Source organism: Eutrema salsugineum, unplaced genomic scaffold (genome assembly GCF_000478725.1).
Source record: "Eutrema salsugineum unplaced genomic scaffold, Eutsalg1_0 scaffold_25, whole genome shotgun sequence".
Classification (NCBI taxonomy): domain Eukaryota; kingdom Viridiplantae; phylum Streptophyta; class Magnoliopsida; order Brassicales; family Brassicaceae; genus Eutrema; species Eutrema salsugineum.
In genome coordinates, this window is record NW_006256789.1 from 574,598 (window position 1) to 581,741 (window position 7,144).

A 7,144-nucleotide genomic window follows, 5' to 3' on the forward strand; every position below is an offset into this window, starting at 1 on the left:
GAATAGCTGAGATTGGTTCGGACAGGTGGCTCACGACCGCGGTGAAACACATCTTGGCCACGGTCAGAACCAGCACGACCGCGGTGAAAGCTTGTTTGGCCGCGGTTTGGACGAATGGACCCGCAGTGATCATAAACGAATGGAAAATCTTGAATTTGATAGACTTCTGCAGTGTTAACCATCCCTTGACCATAAGAATCCATTGAGTTGTCCCAGCCATCAAAGTTACACGTATTGTGTACCCTATTTGGTTGTTGCAATCCAAGATGACTGATTATGTGACGGAGACACTTTATAACTTTCGAAATTTCTTCTTTCTTCTCAGGAAGTGCAGAATTACCAAAGGTTACTTGATTTGGGATGCTGTTTCCTAAATTTTTAATGAAAACGTGAGCATCTTCTACAGATCTAGTTATGAAATCTCCATTACTTGTTGTATCAAAAGAGTGTCGTAACTCTGGAGTTATGCCGCGATAGAAGATACTTAGCAGGTATTCCTCGGCATATCCATGGTGTGGACAATCTCTTTGGTATTCCCTAAATCTTTCCCAAGTATCTAAAAGATCTTCATCTTGTTTTTGTTTAAAAGTTCTTATCTTCTTTCTTAAGAGATTTGCAAGATTTCTAGTGTAAAAACGATTTAGGAAAACAGTTTTACACGCTGCCCACGTTTTTAGTGAAGCAGGTGGCAAAGATTTTAGCCATTTGCTGGCCTTATCTCTAAGAGAGAATGGGAAAAGACTACACTTGTGGTAATCCCCATTTGCTGTAATGGTTGCACATAATTCTTCGAAAGTCTCGATATGGTCTATCGGGTTTTCGAATGAATAACCAGAGAATTGATTTTGTTGAACTAAATGGATATGGGGTACCTTAATTTCGGTTTTGCCATCCTTTGGTAAGGCTGGTTGAATAGCTATTCGATCTCCCATGAACTTTTCGAGTGAATCGAAACTTCCAATCAGTTCATCATCATCTTTGTGTTTGACCGATCCGATCAGCTCATTGTCATCATAGATCGGTTCTTCAAACTCATCATCAGTCAGGTCATCATCGCTTGGATCACCATCCACACGATTTGGTGGATCACCAAGAGTCCCGGGAACATGTTCTCGGTCTCTCATCTCAGAGAAACCTGAAAAATTAAAAAGAAAAAGTAAAAATAAAAAAGTGTTCTAATGGATTTAAGCTGGGATTCGCAACGAAACAAATTTAAGTCCCTGGCAACGGCGCCAAAAACTTGATGCGGTTTTGTAAACGGGGTTGGTTGTTTTCGTTTTACTAAGCTTCGAGTTTTAAATTTATAACCCCTAAATGTCTGCAAGTGCACAGATGTGCGCTGTAGTACTTAGGGTATCGATCCACAGAGACTTAGTTGTTTAGTACGAATTCACTGCAACGCTTAAATCAGATTAGAACTAAAAGGGTTTTGGTTTTGGGTTTTTGGTTGTCACTAAATCTAAACTAGAAAGCTAAGCAAGTAAAAGCAAATAAAAACGAAAGCAACTAAAGCAAATAAAAAGCGATTAACTAAGGCAAATGGAAACAAGTAAATAGCGATTGAAAATGAAGGCAAATCAAAGCAAGTAAAATCGATTAAACAAAAGCGAATGTAAGCAAGTAATAAGCGAATGAAAAACGAACTAAATTGAAGGTTGTAAACAATTAAAGACAAACGTTGAGCATCAAGGGGTTTTCGCAGGGGTTCATAGTCTATGCTAGGTCGATTTTAAACAAGTGATAAAGGTAATCAACTACGTATGTTCTAGAACTCGAGGCACGGAAGTATGAATAGCCTACTTTCGCAGCACTAAACAACTATCTCTCGCAACCCTAATCAGTAGGTTTCCACTCTGATTCTGGAAGGGAGAAGATGCAATAGCAGAATAAGACTCATCAACATTCACAACTCAACTACAGGTAGGTTTCCACTCCTATAGAAGAATTGCTCGTTTCACCCTAGTTCAGACAATCAATGAAAGCTTTCGCAACATATCATATCAGATCGGTTTCTAAGTGGCCAGCAAAGAATCACACAGTAAGATTAAAGGCAAACGAAGAACATCTAGAAGATTATAAATCCTAAATCTATCGATTCATAAGCAAAGACACATGAAGTTCCCTTTGAAAAATCCCTTTAAACCCAACTGGGTAACTACTCAAACATATTGTAAACAATCATCACAGAGTATTGAAAGTTGCAGGAAATTAAAGAAAAGAAGGAAGAAGAACGAAGAACGGAGAAGCAGAAGGAGGCGTGATGGTCACTCCTGCGGCGGCTCCTCTTCGAAGACGGTGGCGGCTCCTCCTTAGGGGTGCACGAAAATCTCTCTCTCTCCTCTTTGTCTATTAGTTTCGGTGTCTGCCCTTTAGAATGACCTAAAGGGGGTATTTATAGCTTCTGAGGTGGTTCTGGACACTTAGGGCTTCAAAAATAACGAAAGGAATTGATCTGTGCTTTAATTAAGTCGTCGGGAAAGTGAACGACCAAGTTCCGCGGTCGCGGTGGCTCTATCCGCGAGAAAATGGGTGTTGGCCGCGGTCCCGGCACTTGCTCTCTTCCGGAACTGCATTTTCTGTCATTCTTGCATCGGGAGTATCTGAAGATCTAACCGTTGGAGTGTCTCCAAACCAAGTGCATTAGAAAGCTGGTTGGATCCTCTATGTTGTCTCAAATTTTGGGGGTGATCAGACGGTGAGAAGGTCTTCATCGCTTGTCATACTTCTGACGGTCTGCATTTATCCAAAATTGTTCATTTGTTCCAAATTGCATATCTTTTGCCCAAATTTCCTGTAAAGTCTTTTGAAACTCTAAAACATTGAAAACACTTTAAAAACATTGAAAACAGAGTTAAAACACCTGCATAAGATACAATTATGATCCATAAAAGTGGTCAAAATACGGTGTTATCAGGCAGTGACAAAGAAGGTATTCAAAACACCAAGTCTGCTCTTTAATCTGCTTTTAATATTAAAGACTTGGGTAAACTAAAGTACTTTCTTGGCATAGACGTATGTTGTTCTGATGAAGGACTATTTCTATCTCAAAGAAAATATACACTTGATCTTCTGAGTGAAACATGAAAGCTTGGAGCTAAACCAGCAAAGACGCCGATTGAAGAAAAGTACAAAGACTCTCGTGAGGGGGAACCTGAGGGGGAACCCTATGACAACATCGGACAATACCAAAGAATTGTGGGTAAGCTAATTTATCTGACCATCACTCGTCCTGATTTGTGTTTTGCTGTGAACCAGGTCAGCCAACACATGCAAGCTCTAACTATCTACCATTGGAATATAGTGGAATGGATCCTCAAGTACCTGAAGGTAACTTCAGGCAAAGGCATTTGGATGCAGAAGAATGGCCATACCGAGATTGTTGGCTATTGTGATACTGATTGGGCTGGAGACAAGACGGATAGGAAATCAACTGGAGGCTATTGCACATTTGTTGGCGGTAACTTGGTCACTTGGAGAAGCAAGAAGCAGAAAGTTGTGTCAAGATCAAGTGCTAAAGCTTAGTACAGGTCTATGGCTGACACTACGGATGAACTCATCTGGCTTAAGGCATTACTATTGGAAATTAGAGTCAAGACACCGCAACCTAACATTATGCATTGCGACAATAAAGCTGCGATTCACATTGCCTCTAACTTAGTTTTCCATGAGCGCACTAAACACATCGAAGTGGACTGCCATCATATTCTTGAGAAGGTTGAACTCGGGATCATCTGTCCAGCTTACACTAAGAGTTCTGTTCAACTTGCATATATCTTCACTAAGGCAGCTAATTCAAAGGTGTGCAACTTCATTCAAAGCAAGCTTGGCTTAATTGACCTTCACCATCCAAGCTTGAGGGGGAATGTTGGAACGTGACTGTTGCACTATTTTCCCTTAACCATGGTTTTTCACATTGGGTTTTCTTGGTAAGATTTTTAATGAGGCAACATCTTTGGTCAATTCAACTCTGCATTTATTCTGCCGCCCAGAATTAAATGCAACATGCTCCTCACTCCCATACATGCACAAGAACGAAATTCAAAACTTATTCTCTTTCCTTCATTAAACTCTTCTCATTTATTATTCTAACAGCTAGTTTATTCTCTATATATTTTGTATCTCCTTGTACCAATCATATTAAGAGAAATAATATACAATTTCTCTCTATTCTCTCGGTTCTACAATTCTTTTTCTTCCGCATAAATTTCTACAGGTTCACCATGGGTGGAGGTTCTGAGGCGGTCACGAGCTCCTGGACCACGGTGGTTATCCTGTGATGTCCAAACTTCATTCCTTCTCTTGCTTCTTTCGCTAGACTACATAATATGTCTTCAGTAAATTGGAAATAACTTATGATCCAAGCGTTGGATTGCGTCCAATCCAATTGCATTAGAAATCTGGTTGTTTCCTCTATCTTCTATCTAAATATGAGCTTGATCAGACGGTGAGAAGGTCTTCATCGGATGTGAAACTTCTGACGGTCTGAAATTGGCCAAAAGTGGATTTTACCTCCAATTTGCATTGTTTTTACCTACGTAACCTGAAAAATCTTTTAAAACTCCAAAACATGGAAAAAACTAATAAAACCTTTAAAACTGATTGAAAACACGTGCATAAGATACTGAAAGTGAACTATAAATATGGTCAAAATCATGTGTTATCATTAGACTTATTTTTTCTATTTCTTTTTTTTTTCTTTTCTTTTATTTTGTTTTAGAAAATGGGAAAACCTTTCTGATAGAGAAAGAGTCTAAATTCACGACCATGTACCATATTTTTGAGTTTCCATAATTAAGTAATCCTCTTGGGAATCTCCTCTACTAATAAAGTACAGTCTTCATCGTCAGTGACTGAAAACTATCTTGTTCCTTTTCTCTCAGACATTTTTGCACATATCTGCACATAAGACAATAGAAAAAAAGAGTGCATGTGGTCTGAAAGAGATAGTGTAATGTGGGAAATTAGCTAAAGATGAACTAGCCTTTCAGGATAAGCAAAAGGTGGTAAAAAGGAAGAAGTCCTGAATGTATGATTTGTTTCCCTGGTCTAACACATTAACTGAGAAATTAAGTCAAAATTAAGTTCAAATAAAACAGAGCTAGTATATTCCATACTCAAGAATCTAGACTATTCAAATTCCTTGGGTTCTTTGCATCACAAATGTTCTAGCTACCGCCTATTCTATAACCAAATTTTCAATACATTTCTTGTCTCTGACCTCCATATTAAATTCTTGCAGCAACAAAACCCATCTGAGCAATCTTGGCTTGGCATCTTTCTTGTCCATAAGATATTTCAAAGCAGCATGATCAGTGTGGATTATAACCTCAGAAACTACCAAATAAGACCTGATTCCTTCTCTGACTATGAAGTGGTATTTTCCCAATTCACCACTTAGTTAGTCTCCTCACATCTTTGCAATACCCTGCACAAAGACAAACAAGAAGAAAAAGAAGATCCATAGACGCTAAAGTTGTCCATGAATACTTTTACCATCCCTTCTATTAAGTCAGAAAAGATAATATGATTTTCCCTGAAATCGACACTCTCTAAACTGGATCTAATGAGATAGCCTTGCAAACAATAAATTGCTTCAAGGTTTGTGGATTTGGTAAGGCTTCAAGGGTTGCGGAAGTCCCTTGATGAATTTGTTTCGAAACTCCTAAGGATATGATACACCAGAGAAGAATTGATATTGAAGGATATAACACACCAACAAGAAGTTTTAATCTTAACTTAGGAAGGATTTCATAGAAAAAGGTAATATAGTCTTGAAGAAGAGATTACAATAGAATATAAAGGAGAGAAAGAAATGAGTTTACAAAGCATTAAAACATCTTGGAACTAACACATGAAAGCTATCTAAGTTGAAATTCAAATACTCCTTATACGCTTCTCTTCCTCTTTGATCGACACAAAGTCTTGTGCTTGGCTTCATGGGCTGAGATGAATGGTGATCCAAAACATGCCTCATTGAAAACCTATCTAAAGAAAACCCAGTAAGACAAAACTTGAGATAGGAAAAAAGAATACATAGTCGGATCACAAGTCCATTAGCCTTCTTGAACCTGGATCACAACTAGTGTAGCTGCAACATAATCTTTTCCCTTTTGATCCGTATGCATTCTAAGTATGTCTCCAACATCTTTCTTGAGCTTCTTAGCCTTTACTCGGGTCATGGGACCATTTGAAATGAACAAAGGTTCTTCTTGATCTAGTCCTTGCCCCTTGCTTCCTAGCGGTTCACTCTCAGGTACAAGCTTTACGTTGCTATTGCTTTCCAAGATCACATCATCTGTAAAATAAGGAATTAAATCAGCAACATTGAAAGTAGAGCTTATCTTATACTTACCTTGTAGATTAAGTTGAGAGGCGTTGTCATTTATCTTTCTTCTTATTTCAAAAGGACCATCAACTCGTGGCATCAGCTTATATTTTCTTTCTGCAGGGAACCTCTTTTTCCTTAGGTGCACCCAAACTTTATCTCCGTCCTCGAAAGTAAGCTTGGGTCGGCCCTTGTTGGCTTGTTTGACATTCTGTTTCATTTTCTCTTTTATATTAGCTCTGGCCTTCTCATGGATTTGTTTAATAAGTTCTGCTTCTTCTTTCCATCCATGCTAGTTCTTTCACTCAAAGGCAGAGGGGTTAGATCCAAAGGCGACAAAGGATTAAACCCATAGACAATTTGCAAAAGGAGAAAACTTTGAAGCCGAATGCACAGAATGGTTATATGCAAATTCTACATGAGGTGAACAGTCTTCCCATGTCTTAAGGTTCTTTCTAATTAATGCACACAGCAAAGCAGACAATGTCTTATTCACTACTTCCGTTTGTCCATCGGTTTGTTGATGCGAGCTGGGGTTGATGTCGCAGAAGAAGTTTTCAATTTTGTAAAACCCTAGTATCTGCAAGGGTACAACGGTGTGATGTAGTACTTAGGGTGTCGATCCACATGGAGAGTTGTCTGTTATGCAAAAATTTTAAACTGAGTTAATAATCGATGCCAAAGACCAATGACGGTTTTTGTGGGGTTTTTATGTAACGATTTCTAAGTAAACTAATAAGGAAATAAAACTAAAAGAAGTTGACAAAAACAATAGATAAAAACGTTGCTGGGTATTAGGATTTCTCTCTAGGGTTCATG

At 38.5% G+C, this 7,144-nt stretch overlaps 1 non-coding gene across 1 annotated transcript; it reads left to right on the plus strand.

The window, feature by feature from the left end:
* The first annotated feature begins 504 nt into the window (after positions 1-504).
* LOC112086008 lies at positions 505-612 on the plus strand. Its single transcript, XR_002899244.1, has one exon. It is a non-coding gene; the product is annotated as a small nucleolar RNA R71 (small nucleolar RNA).
* Positions 613-7,144: the final 6,532 nt, after the last annotated feature.